At 40.6% G+C, this 14,923-nt stretch overlaps 1 long non-coding RNA gene across 1 annotated transcript in view; it reads right to left on the bottom strand.

Moving 5' to 3' along the window:
- Nucleotides 1-13,295, bottom strand: part of LOC142601533 (uncharacterized) — a 120,021-nt gene extending 106,726 nt beyond the window's left edge. The window contains exons 1-2 of the long non-coding RNA XR_012835050.1: nt 13,209-13,295; nt 10,823-10,991 (exon numbers count right to left, since the gene is read on the bottom strand). This is a non-coding gene — a long non-coding RNA (uncharacterized LOC142601533). The remainder of the gene's footprint in view (nt 1-10,822; nt 10,992-13,208) is intronic.
- Between the last annotated feature and the right edge of the window lie 1,628 nt (nt 13,296-14,923).

Genomic DNA, 14,923 nt, shown 5'->3' with positions numbered 1-14,923 from the left:
ATTAGGCATCAAACATTTGTGTGTTGATGTGCATAAGAAATTCTTCACTCACAGACTGCTGACCTTACATTCTTAAGAGGATCTTTTGCCCCATAATAAAGTGTTCACTGTCAACAGTAATTCTTGCGCTTTGTGTGTCTACTGACAAACTCTGAACAGGAAGCTTTTCTGCAGGTAAAACTTTTAAGTGCTGTGCTTCTACAGGGGCTTTGTACAAAGCGTGACGTAGGATTCAGACAGTTTGGTGAACGGCATAGTACCAGTCTTGATATTTATGCTACAAATGAACTATGAAACAAACAGGCACTACACATTTACTTCAGAAGATTGATAGTATACACACTAGCTCCAGAAACTAAACAGCTATCCTTGCATATCTATACCTCTGTTCCCATATATATTCTTTGGGCACAGGCACACTTGTAACCACAAATATGTGGAAGAACTCATGAGCATACAAGAGTGCTTATATTACGTCAACAATCCTTGACTGAAGAATTATTAAATTTACTCTGCACACATTTTTATAAAAATCCACTATTTCAGGTGTCTGCAACACTGATTTCACAAAGCACTGAAACCATCTCTGTGCATAATCCGTGCATAATCATAACACTGAAGGACCGTGAAATTTTGGCTTATAATGCAAAACTCCCAGCTGAGCTTTTACAGCACTGGTACTATTCTAATCTGCATTTAATACCTACCCGTACATGTTCAAGGTGCACAGTTTAGCCCTTTTTGCCGGTCAAAATGACATGCCCAACATAAGCCACCCGTGTTAGTGGGAAGCTTTAATAGATTTAATAGAGGCCCAGGAGAAACACTTTCTGTCTACAGTTGGCTGACCAATTCCCAACACCAACTGGCAAACCGCCTCACAATTTCATTTTGTCAAGGAAATGCTTTCTCAGTAAGAAAATCCTGCATCTTCTACTGAAATGCAAGAGACAAGCAGAATATACCAGACACTGCCTGGTTTATACTGAATTATTGCTAGCACATATATTTGAGTCTTACTCAAAAACAAAGGACAGAGTACAGGGTAACAAGCGATAAGTCACGTCTGACACGCACACCGTTTCCACAGAATTACTCATCTCTGTGAGGTCTGACACGTGTTAAAGGATTTTTCCTAATTCACACACAGATGCCTTGTAAATAAATGGCAACTATTCCTATGACTAAATAGCTGCTTCATTAGTATTTTGACATAAGTGCTCATGGAGTTTCCAATAATGCCATCTTCAAAACAAAAACTACGTACTTCCCCTCCTTTCACTTGTTTTTCAGGAAACCACATTTTCAGACTTCCTGTAGCTGACAGCCTGGGTAAGTCAGGTTGTGCTGTATCACAGCCCACAGCATATGGCAGAATTCGAGCTTCCCACGGTGATGCACCACAATGTATCAGGTGAGAAAGTCGGACTAGAAAATGAAGAGGAGCTTTGATTTGTTTCAGGTTTGGGTTTTTTTTTTTCCTTCCTGGCATGACGTACAGTTAAACAAACTGGCTGCCAAGGGAAATAGGAAAGGGATGCTCTGAGCTTAACTGTGTGGTTAGCACATTACATCTTTCTAGGAGTTAATATACAAAGCTAAATTCAAAAGATGGATTTGGGTGTATCTCTCTCTCTCTCTGGTAACACCAACTGCCTTCAAGCCCTGACCTAGCTAATCCTAATCCTGCATGCCTCTAGATTTTAATCAGCAGATAAATTCAGAGTTTAAGTCCCAAAGCACCAATTTTCTCAGCATCTTTTTCTTCTGATGGGATTTTCAGGCTAACTTTTCTTCTGCCTACTGCACTCGTAAGCCTTGCTCCAGAAAACCCATTGGCTGTGATCACAAGAGAAGATCTAGCCCCAGACAATTTTCAGATAGACATCTTGGCAGCAGGCAGGTAGAACAGCATAGCCAACAGCTGTATTCACACAGTTTCCATATTCCAAAAGGCTGATGCTAGGGGAAGCATAAACAGCAGGACAAGAGAAGAAAGATGAAGTGAAATATTTGTATTCCAAATGTTCATTGGAGCAAGGACCTGGAGTCCCCCTCCAGACAGCTAAGTGTCCTAGACACCAGAATAGAGACTACTACCTCTATGCTTGATTACTTCAGAACAGTAGAACAACTCCAAAGAACCAATCAAGGGCAACTCACTGCCCAACAGGCTGTAGGTGAAGATACTATAAGCCAACACTACCCACGTCCCTGAGTCTGTACGCAACCCTGCAATCTGATCTCTTCTTTCTACCTTAACAGCCAAAGCCTGTGCATTACCATACAAATGCAATCCTAGCCAGTTATTTCATTGCAAATAAATTTAGCAGAAACATCCAACTAATAGATTTATCCCATTATTAGAGACAGCTTGAGACTGTGAACTAATCATTATCCCAGGGTGTTGAGGGGGGGAGACAGCAAATCTAATCAAGTCTCCACAGAACTTAATCACCTGGAATCCCATTTTACAATTAAAAGTTTAGGGAATCATCTCCTGACAGCCATTTTTCTACCTTTCAAGCAATAACAATATATCACGTTATGCACATACTCAAATTATTGTCTCACTCCTCCACAGATTTATATGTTCATCAACACTGTTTTCTCCCTAGGAGTGATGAATGAGACAATTCAGAATCCTTTCACACTTACAGTTTGATGTCCACACACTTATAAGAGTGTTAGATAATAAAGGGGATTATGACAAAGCGATTGTAGCCAGACATGACTAAGTTAGCTTTCATTTATCTGCACATTTCATTCTTATTAATTACTCTACTGTAAAAGGCACCTCAGAGTGTCCAAGGTCAGTGCTGTTTCAATACTCAGATTCTGCACCTGGAAGGGATGCTCTCCACCTGGTCATTAATTGCTCTCCCTACGGGTTAATAACACTGCTTATCTGGGCCTCGTCTTCCAACACACCAGTAGAGCCATTCCATTGCTTTTTGTATCCTTGTATTTGCCAAAAAGCCACCCATGCAAGTTGAAGCTCTTGCTACACCCATGTACTATACAGCCTGACAGTTATTAATGGACTACACCCATCGCTCTGCACTTTTCACTAACACGCACTTTGTGGAACAAATCATCTGCTCCTTCACTTAGGAATCTTTTCATTCAACACACAAAAAAATGACCTGCTTTAGAAAATCTAGAGTATAAAGGGCAAAAAGCAATGCAAGGAAATATAAGGGGGTTTTTCTGTTTGTGTAGCTATCTGCTCCATAAAGCCAGAATGCTCGACTGGAGCTGGAGAGAAACACTGTTGCGGCACACAAAGCAATTCAGCTTCCAGACTAGTTCAGTCCTGCTTGTTCTACCCTGTTGTGTTCATGGATTCCTACAAAGTGAAAGACTCAAAACTCCTTCAAGGAGATACTCAGACTGGACTGACACAGCGAGAGAACTCTCATCTTTCCACTCTCTCCTTTCTTACCCTGCTCCTCCCTTCCACACATATTTCTCCAAAGTAGCTGCAGGGATATGTAGCAGAATTTTGTTTAAATCTTTGTAACACCACGACTGTTAGAATGACTTAGGCAGCAGAAGCATTAAGCCTATATGCTTTAGGAAGAGACAGGATAAATTCTTGCTTTGCTATATGATTTGAACAGTAGCAGACCTGGAAAAAATTTTAAAAGGTGACATGGGCAGACATACACAAAGGCACTTCAAAAAACTAGTAATACAGTGTTAAACAAACATGGCAAAGCACACATTTGTCTTCTTATAAGGACTCAGTCCTGTATCTTTCCGCACCCACCTCTCAACTGGCATCAAACTGATTGCCACTAGCACAATCACAGGCATGACAGTTTGCCATGCAGGATTTGCTTCAAAATTCCAGAATTACCTTGAAACACTACAGCTCCATTTCTTTCAGTACCCGAAATATTAGCACTCGGCTTTTGTTAACAATGCTTATTTTGGATATGCAACTCAAGCAATGGTTTGGATCTAAATTCACAGTAATCCTCAGTACAAAACTAGGCTTAAAAAAGTTACTGAAGTCCAGATGCTAAAATAAAGCCTTCAGGAACAGCCCTGATTAGCTGGTGGGGTCTAAGTGCTCTGTCCTTGGAATAGCATGGCAAGGAATTGTCGGAATTCCTCCCTCCTCTTTCCTGGGGGGAGTGGATGCCTTAACAGCTCCCAAAAGGATGACACTCCCTTCCTTTCGCCTGCTCGGCTCCCTGTGGAGAAAGGGTCTGGATTCTCTACACAGGACAGCAAGGGGAAGGGGGGCTGTTCACTGGACACAGACACAATCTGAGCTCAAATTATTGACTTGTAACGTTGCCACAAAAGGAACCACTTGAATTTTTGCTGCATTATAAGGCTTGTGCAAATGGCTGTTATTGAAGTGCCTGGGGCCTTCAGTGCTCCGTGAAGCCAAGATTTGAGAGGAATCTCAAATGTACATCCCCATCATCCACTACAAAATTGCTTTTTAAGGATAAAGCATACCAGCACTCAAAGGCAGAAATCTACATATGCGAATAACCAAAAAGGATCATGAAAAACCCTGAAAAACTACCAAACTTGTTGATTTCAGGGTTTGGGGAGGGGGGTGTGTGGGGTGTGATAGCTTTTTATTGAACCAGTTAGGAACTTCTCCCCTCCTCCTCCCCTAGCATGTCACAGACTTTCATCATCCCGTGATGGCTGGTATCGTCTTTTTCTTTTGGCACCCACTGTTTTAGGTACTGGAAGTATGGTTTACAGCTGTGATGCCAAAGCTTTGGGTAACCTCAGCACAGAGATGATGAACTTAAAGCATGTAACAAGGAGCACTTGTACAGCTTTACCTTGTTCCAACACCACACAGACAAAGCCTCACAGGACTGGTCTTCTCAGGCTAATCAGTACAACCTTTGGCTCAAGTTCACAGGCATTTGCTCATACAAGCAAGGATACAGCAGAACTAGAAAAGATTTGAGAAAAGGCAACGCAAAAATAGGTAGAGGACAAGAAACTAAATAAATCAGGACATGCCAGCTGGCTAAGAGGGGACAGAATTGACATCTAGAAAATAATGAATGGAATAATGTGGTAAAAAAAAGGGGAATTATTTACTGTATCTAATAAAGGAAGCCAGGGAGCCTGTTTTTAAACTGGCAGCAATTTAGAAATAAAGGGAAGTGCTTTTTCATATAACCATTACTGTGTGGAACTCAGTGCCCACAAGGGCTGGTCAAGGCAAAGCAGCACATCGGTTCAAAGGTTCAAATGGAGATCAGAGAAATGAATGACTAGTACCTCCAGCAGCAGCTATCAAGCACAATGAATGGTCTGAGTGCAAACTGCTGCTATACAACACTGTCAGAAGCTGAAAAGATACAGCAGGGGAAAGATAATTTCAAATATATACCCATTTTCTCAGGCTCTTTCCCAATCCCTCTCTCACCAGCCCCTGCTGGAGACAGGATACTTGGTCACAATAACCTTTGATCTAATCTAGTGTGACAGTTGCTCTGTTCTCATAAATTTCACTATTTGAGAAAGACTCATGCTGAAATTCACAGATCACTGAATCTTTTTTAACATTTATTGTTACAGTGAGCAACAGGACAAGTTCCTTCTTTCATGATTTCTTGTTTTCTATAGACAAAGTACAAAACCAATCCCCTCTGTATCATGCACATTCAAGCAAATATTAGGGAGACCAGAGAAAGCCTCTTGAACATTATTTTGGTTTCACTTATCAACAATGAAGACACAAATTACTATAGTGAAAGCTTCTTATGTGATCTAGTGAGTCCTACGGCCTCCTCAACAGAGCGAGGCTGCAGTTTCCATGTAGTAACCCATTACAGGTATTCAGCGTAACATCTTTGGTGCTTCTCTTGGCCAGGAAGCTGCTTAGCAACACAGCCGCACAAAGTTCGCTGCAATCCTCCAGGTTTATGAGGAGTTATTTCATTTGAACATGGCACGCTCCTTTTGTTTACCTGCTGTTTGGTCTCATGATGCAACCCGACATTCTTCAATCACTTCACAGTGCTTGTAAGGTTGCCAGAGGCTTTGTTACCCACAGGAGATTGTGGTTTTAACAAATTTGTGCAGCCAGCCTTTGGTGAATTATTCTCGCACACAATTTCAATTAAAAAAAAAAAAATAGCACAGACCAGGTTGCAGGTTTCTCCTTTCCACTCCGCTCATATCCTTCTGGCCAAAAACCAAAACAGAGAGAGGCCAACACACTGCAGCTGGTCAAAGAGGAGGGCTGAACATCCGGCAATGGAACACAGCTGTCTGCCACATGACAAGCACCCTGGTACAAGTGATGCACTACACTCATGGGCAAATTAATTGCCACTGTAGATCATCTCATGATTATTTGCTACTCAATGCTTTCTCCCACTGCCCCCCCAGAGAATTTTTGACTAAACATTGGAAAAAAGGCACTAATCATGAATAATGCAATTCCAATTACAGTATTTGAAACATTCAGCTCAAAAATACGTTCTCACTGTTTCCTTCAGCTTGCTGTTTAGGCAGTCCCATGTATGTGTCCATAGTGGACACAGCATAGTGGATATGAAGTGATCAGCACAAGTATAAAGATCAGAATTAACTCCAAATTCCTCTGCTTTCAAGGAACTGCTTAGTTTAATGATTAAAACCTCATGAGTGCTTGGATTGTGTGAACACCTGTCAGTGCACTCTGGAAGAAAAGGTATTTGCTTGCTTATTTGAAAACTCTAGCTACATACTAGTCAAAGGAATTTTATTTTGTTTTCAAAACAGGGGTGAGAGGACAGTTTCAGCCGAAAAAGTGAAGCTCCAGTGCAAAATCAGCAGACACAGTTTCAGTACTTAGCTTTTGTTCTTGCAAGCATTCACTTTCCTGCAGGGGCGCAGTTAGAACCGAGTACCACACCTTTAAATTCACTACTGTTACGCTTTTGTAGGTAGCTGTACTAATAACCCCACACCCCTGAGTGTGGGGAAGCCTGCATACTTAAGCTGTAAAAAGAGAGAATTAGGATTTTAAGGCTGCCCTCACAACCTGGGCTCTGCCCTTACGCAGCACACTCGCATTACTTCTTGCACAAAGGTAGATTTTTCAGTAATAAAAATAGCGTTCACCAAAAGCCTCTTCCCTTCTTTGACAGTCACATCCAGGCAACTTTCTACCTAAACCTCATTTTGACTCTGGATCTATTTTTCAAAAAAAGTCAAGAGCTTTTTTCAAACAGGCATGAGAGGTCCATTTCTTAAACTCTCCAACATTTGCATCCATGCTTGGAAAATAAATAAGTTGTGACATGGCAGAGAGCAAGCCAGGAAAATATCAGCCCAAAAGAGGGAAGTTTTGGAAAGCTAAAACAAAGGATTACAATAGGAATGCTTATATAATCTTAATTATAGAGGATGCTCCTTCCATAACCACAATGGCATACACATGGCGTGCAACTGCATATGTTAGAGAGAACAGTAGCTATTCTACTGGTTGCTCCCTGTGCTTACCTCCCACTTACCACAGTTAAAAGGGCAAAAAAATTCATTTGCATCCCCCTAGCCCAAAACTGAAAAGTTTAACTATAATTCTAAGGGGAGATGAAAGTGTTATCGCTACTACAGAAGGATATCAATCTAAATAACCCTCACACTCAGTAAATCAATAGGATTTTTCTGGTTGCATAAGAACAGCCGCACAGTGTTTGCGTAGGGAAACAATCAATATGAATGTCATCCAAATACGGAACTGACAACAGCAGGGGATGTGATCTAAGGGAGAAGATGGGGGCAGGGAAGGGGGCTACACAAGGGGAGAAAAGGAAAACATCGAAGGTGTTGGAGTCAGGAAAACCCTTCCAAGTTTTAGTGCCTCAGCAACCTCCATTCATATCTTGAGAAATGTCAGAAATCAGGAAATATTACTTCGGGTTGCATGCTTCTGTCCTGGCCTATCAAACATGCAGAGTAGTAACAGCAAATTACTGGAAACTGCACTTTGAACTTAGCCACTGGCAAGGATCCCAGTCAAACAGAAATGTAAAAGTTCCTTTCCTCCGTGGGGCCTCTTGTATGGGGGTGTCCCCATAGACGTTCAATAGCTGATTGCAACAGGTTGGAATGAGGCCCTGAGCCAGAAAAACAAGCCCTGACCAGTATTATTTCCTACTGCCTACGTTGTTTATTAAAAAGATATTTTGGCACATCACTCCCAGCTTTGTTGGGCTATATTAGAGGATCGAGGCCCATCGAGGAAAAACTGGCACCATTTGCACAAACTGTTTACTCCTTTTCTTCCAGCATTCTGCCTCATGCTTCCCTGTATGCATGACTATAGGTGTAATAAAGATATATTTAAAGAAGAATTAGAAACAGTCAGACTGGTTGCTAAGCAAAGGCTCTGTATTTCCTGCGAATAGAAAAGTAATTAGCCTCTAAACCCTGTCAATATTCTAACATAGACAGAAGAAACAACATTTTTCTACACACCAGACTTTTACAACATGGTATTTAGAAAAAAAAAATATCCTACAACAAAGTGTTCAGGAACAGTAACTTAATGTTACTAACAACCCAGAGAGTGCCCAGTGAGTGCAGAAAGACATTGTGGATTTCCCCCTTCCGGAGGTGAAATGATCAAAAGATTGGCCTCTTTACAGTCTGTTATATTTCTGTCTAAGAAAACCCAATTTGCACAAGCAAATAAACTAGCTCATTATAAAACTAAGGGGTCAACTTGAGTCAGATAAACTCAAAAGTCAGACAGCTGAAGAAACAAACTTTTATTTAAGCCACAGCACAGGTGATCCTAGGAGGAAATGGTAAATCCCCATAGAGCCACAGCTTCCACATTGGGCAACAGAGACCACAAGGAACGAACAGAGGTGTGGGGAGAGAGTATTTTACAATTTTCTGAAGGCACACAGCTCACCACAGGTTTAATCAGAAACAACAGATCACAGCTTTGTGTTGGGGGGGGGGGGGGGGGGGGCGCAAAAAGAAAAATCAAACATTGTAGTCACAATGCAACAAGTCAGATGTTACTGCTCATACCTCACCATGTTTCTTGGCCCTACAAATCATGTGTAATCAGTTTCTTGACTTTTTTTTTTTTAAGAGACCAAGCTTATTCTTCTTATTCTTCTTATTCCCTCCCCTCCTAGGAAAGGGGAAAAAAAAAAAACAAACCCAAAAACCAAACAACCAATCCTGCTCTGCTTTTGGAGATTCAAAAAAAAAAAAGGGGGGGGGGAGGCAGCAAGAAAAGGCCCACAGGAAGGCTCACAGCATTTGCCACATACTCAGTTTCTCCATTTACATGTCTACCTTGGTCTTTTGCCCCTCCTTGTAACTGATGGCAACTTCTGCCCTAAGTATATCTACACATACTCCTCCCCACGATCATCCTGAACTTAGATCTAATCACTCCTCCTACGTATACCAGCCTAGTAAGCAACACACCATCAGTCAGATCTACAGCTGCTGTAGATCAACCACATCAGGACTAGCAAAGAGGAATGATTAAAAAAAAAATTTAAAGGCCCAACTAAATATTTTACCAAACATCTTGAAAATATTTTTTTTCCCAGTAAGTTTACATATAACCTTCCTGGCGGCCAATCAATAATGTTTTGTCCATTTTATAAGCTTGGTACACATTTCATTTTCAAAAGGAAAGAATCTCGTATGAGAAAATAATACACTGAACCTCACAAATATTTCTATAGAGGTTTCAGATCAATAAATCCTGCTTCCAATGAGACTTGCAAAGGCATGTATGCAGATCTCATGAAAATAAAGAGCGTTTATGACAACTTCAGCCTGTTATTGTATGTCATAAGGGCAGCACCATTGATGCTGTACTCTAAGCCTCCTTTCCTCCCCCACCATCCCCAAGTGGAGTGACAATGCAGGTTGCTACAAGAGAGATTTCCCCCATTGCACTGTCTTCTATGGAAACCTAATAATCATTGTTTAACGTAAAATTTGCCACAACTTCAGTGGGGAAAAAATACTGTGTATTAAAATGTAGTTTGATTTTGGTCTAAAAATAAATGTTTCTTTTGAACTTGCAAACTCAACACATGGAAAAAATGTAACATTTGAACAACCACAAGCTATTTCTGTAGAAAAAAAAAATCCCACATTAGATCCCTAGTCTGTGACACTAAATGTTATTCCATGACACCAGCTTGACCAAAACAATATCATATCAAAATAAGGCTAAATATTTTGTAATTCCTGTACTGTAGAGAACAGGAAAGTTTAGACACTTCATAAATAAACAGTTTGAGGCATTTACTGCTCTTCTTGAATGCAAGAAACATGCCACAGCTGGCAGTAACATGCCTTGTCTCAGGTGTTAGCCATGCTAGCGCCCTGTTTCCCTGCTTCTTCTGCATACATTTGCAATGAGGAACTATGATTTGGCACATGCTTTTGTACCTGTGTGCAATGCAAAATCGTTGATACGGTATGTGGCTATGGCATATAGTAGGCTTTTAATTTCACTGAGTTGCTGTCTCATGCGTAAAGTTTTGCTAACAATTTTCATGTTACACACCAGCAAATTGTATCTCATGCTGTCTTCTCGAGAAGGGCTCTAAGTAGTTAATGCTAGTTTGGGGTTTGCTTGTTTTTAAATTATGCTGCTTGTTTGCATTAAATGACCTGGATTTATTGAAAATAAACCTACAAAGCAAAAAATGAAGACTGAGCTATTTCTACAGTGCTGAATTATGTATCTCCTGAATCAGACCTGGAGCTGCAGGTGAGCAGGTTAAGTAGAAGGAATAAACAGGAATTCAGTGAAGCATAGTTTTACTAAAAAAAGTTTTGAAGTGTTACTCACGTTCTGCACTGCTTGGACTTCATGGATCACTGAATTTATCCCAAAGAGTAATATCAGGTGTCAACACAAATTCCACTGGTTAGCTCATTGCAACACACAGTAGTTGAGAAGTTACAGCTGACACATCATCAAATGAGGAAAACCACTGACATCAGGAGTAAGATTTGTTCTAGAGTATGAAAGAAGAAACAAATTACCATGGGGAAAAAAAAAAATAAAGAGAGTTAGGCCACTATCAGAAACTGTGTTATTAAGCATTTTTCACTGTTAATAATATCAGGGTACCAACTTGGCACTTTCATCATGGAGATTGTACTATGTACAGCATGCAAGCACGTAACTGGTTTTGAAGACTTTTTTCCCCTCACTTTTCCCCCCTTTAACCAAAAAAAAAAAACCCCAAAAACCCAACAACAACAACAACCCCACAAACCCTCAAGCTGAGACAGAGCAGAGCAAGCAAGCAATGTTAAATCAAGGGCTTGATAGAAGTTGTTTTGTCATGATCTTTTTATATTGCCCCCCCGTCCAGCTCAGACTTGGGAGGACTCACTTGTTAATACTACCTTAGCTTCCCCCCCTTTTTATTTATAGCACTGGTTATTCTACTGCTGTATTTTAGAAGATTTACCAGACTAAGGTTTCCTTGCCTACCACAACATTTCATTTCCTACCGTCAAAACTAGGTCTGACTCCATGTAAAAACATGCCTATTGCCTGTGTACTTTTTCTATTTTTTTTAGTTCTGTATAAGCACTACATATATATCTCACTTGTCCCCTAATTTCCTGAATATGATATATATTTCCTCACTGAAGTCACATGGCAACACAGGCCCACACTGCAGCTACAACAGCTTTGCTCTGTCCTGTCAGAGGAATCAAGTTACCAGGAATGTCGATGGACTTCTAAGGAGAAGCGGGTTAGGGGAGAAAGGCAAATATGTTCAGTAAGATTTGTCCAGAGAACACATGTTGCCCTGAGACAAACACTTTAGTACACAGCTGATTCTGTTTGTATAGACAATGAAAGGAAAAAAAAAAAAAGGGAATGGTGGTTTTGTCTGAAAATTTCCATTCCTTGAACACAATATATAGCAGTAGAGTTGATTGAGAATCTCCCCAAAGCAAATTCAGAAGAGCCATCCTAAATGCTGGAAAACTGTACATGGTAACAGCACGGACCACGCCACACAAGACTGTTGGCTTCCCAATTATTTCACTGTTCATGCAAGGTCAAGAAATAAAATCCTGTTCTTAGCTGCACTGGTAAGCAGATAATGAGCACTATAATGCCACTGAGCTTGCTAGGGCTAATCTCAGATCTGTAAGGGGGAACAGGAGAGACTGAATCCCTTGCAGAAGGAAACATTCTCTTCCCCAGCAGCTAAGCAGTCTCTGTATGCTATGAAGCACGCCAAGAGGAATGGAACAAGAATACAGTCAAAAGGAAAAACAACTGGGGGGTGAGTGGGGGATGTGGAGAACATATAAAAATCACAGGTGATACCATTTCTCCCATACACTAATACCTTGAGGAGTTCAAAGGTTTTCCATGCCTATGGCATTTGACAATTATAATCGCACAGTAAAATACCTAGGGTTAATGAGTAACCTCTAAAGGAAGTTACTTCACATAATGACAGCAATTTCTCTGAACTAAATGTTAATAATCAGGCCTGTAATACGGTGAGAAGGAAATAGTGGGCAATTGGCAAATGGAACTCTGTTACCTAGTAACAGGTCCTTGAGGTATGAGCCTAAAAAATTTGAGCAGGCAAAACATTTCCAGGCAGACAGAGGAGCTTGACAAACAGAAAACATTTTGTAAAACCAGAACTGTCCATGACATGGAAAGTGGAAGCAGGTGCAGCAAATTATTTTGTTAACAGGCAGTCTGAGGTAGAATTAGCTAATGGCAAAGTAAAGGAAACACTGTCATATAATCAGCAGCAAGAGCAGGGCAACAAGTTCACATTACTCTGCATGAGCCATCAATGCAGTGTTTCAGCAGCACTGAAGATGAACAGGATTCCTGTTCCTTATGCTTACGTTGCTCACAGTTAGCTCTCGTGCTCTTGTGCCCTTTTCCTGCCCACCAAACCCCAGAGAGCCCTGCCGTAATTTTAGGCACGGTCGGTGCAAGCTGCGTGCAGTGCCGCCAGTGAACCTGTAATGCTGCTGAGTCAGCAAAAACGCCCCTAGCTACCAGGTTGGAGAAACTGTTGCAGGAAGGGTTTCAACACCTTTATTATAAATGGGGCAATATGTGCTCTGATCCTAGTTGAAGTTATTGTAGTTGGCAGCGAGGAAGAGCATCAGGATGATTGCCACACTCAAACACACAAAACAGGATTTCCCAAGTTCATTTATAGAAACAAAAGTACCACTGGAGTTTTCTTACAAATCCGTCTCCTTTCAGTCACAGTTAAGGAAACCACGTATCCTCTTCATTCTCCAACTCATACAATCCTTTTGACAGGTATAGGAACTGCACAAGAAAAAAAAAAAAAAACAAACACACAACACTCTGTCAATCTCCTTTGTGCGTTTTTCGTGATAAGCAAATTGCATGTTTTATCTGTAAAGCTGGACAAACCAGCTCTTTGCAGAACATTAGCAAATCCCATGTAAGCCACAACTGAAAAACATTTACTACAGCAGCCTTATCCTCCCAAACCCAGCCCTTCCCCTGCTCTTTGCTGATATGCCTAAAACCATGTCCAGAACCACGCAAAGGCTTGGATTTGTATATTCACTTATGACTCCTGATCACTATCACTGATTCAAGCATCATAAACAAACAATAGGATGATGAAAGATCCCTCATTCAATCCTACCTCATAGCACACAGAATATTTACTTCCAGAAGAAGCAAATTTTAACTGTACCTATTAAAAAGAAACCATGTATCTACATAATAGTCTTATTTTCAGCCCCTAGGTCCTACACCGATGTTTTTTGCTGGGAATGAAAGTCTGTCTGGAGTTATTGGCCAGGTTGATATACCTATGTCTAGCTTTTGCTGCCACTGATAATTTCTAGAAAAAGCTGTGTGATAATGTTAATATTGCCAAAGTCTCTGCACAGAAGCAAACATCAGACATTTTGTTTTATAAGAGGAAAAAAAAGATTGACTGAAACTGTTCATTGCTTTGCAACTAATGAGAGTGGCCAGTTTGTTTGCTTGTTTTAGTAAAATCTAATCAAAATTGGCCTCACCGCATTTTCTTGGTGAAATAAAATCCTGTTCCTGATTTTCCCCTTATCTTAAATACTAACACGGAAATTCGATTTTAAGATGCGATGCTAATGCAAAAGTAAATTTGATGTTTAAAATTCACACAGGTCAGGAAATCTGCAGTTAACCTTAGTTCTAACCTGTGAGCAAAACCAGCATTTTCATTTCATGATCACAATTCTGGACAGCATAAGATGCCATTCAGTGCTCCTATATTTGCATAAATTCAGATCCAAGATAATTCCTGCAGGAGATGACTCCAGGAAAAGAAGCCACAGTGAAGCCAACACATCAACTGGGGAAAGACAGAACCATTACTGATACACCGTAGGCCACAGCATCCCCCAGCTCGCCTCAGTTTCACTTCTTTCAGCAGAATTCCTTGCAAAAGAAAGTTTTACTTAACTTGAAGATAGATCATACCCTGTAGCCTAAGTCAGCAATAAGGCAGAACTGAATATTTAAATAATCCTGATACTGAAAACTTGGGATCAATCTGCTTTCCATGTCCCTCTGTAAGAACAATTCTCAGGAAGAAACAACTAGTTCGCACTTTTGAGTGCTGTGCTTACCACACATGCCCTTAATCAATCTGCTCTAATTTCACTAGCTTGAAATACCTAAAGTCAGCTATGTCTCCTCTTCATCATATTTGGAATCGGAGAACTTGATAGAATTGACCAAAGAAAACCATCCTTAGCGAAAGTCACATGAAAGCCTTTGTTAAACTATCGGATCTCGTTATAGACACACAGAAAAAAGAAGGAAGAGCAAGTTTAGCAGAACTCCATGTCTTAACTAGCTTCCACTATCAGAAAGAGAATCCATTTGCTCATTTAGACACAAAAGCATATCCCTAAA

Source organism: Balearica regulorum, chromosome 4 (assembly GCF_011004875.1).
Source record: "Balearica regulorum gibbericeps isolate bBalReg1 chromosome 4, bBalReg1.pri, whole genome shotgun sequence".
Lineage (NCBI taxonomy): Eukaryota > Metazoa > Chordata > Aves > Gruiformes > Gruidae > Balearica > Balearica regulorum.
Note: the sequence above shows the minus strand (reverse complement) of the source record. Positions and strands in the feature narration are given on the sequence as shown.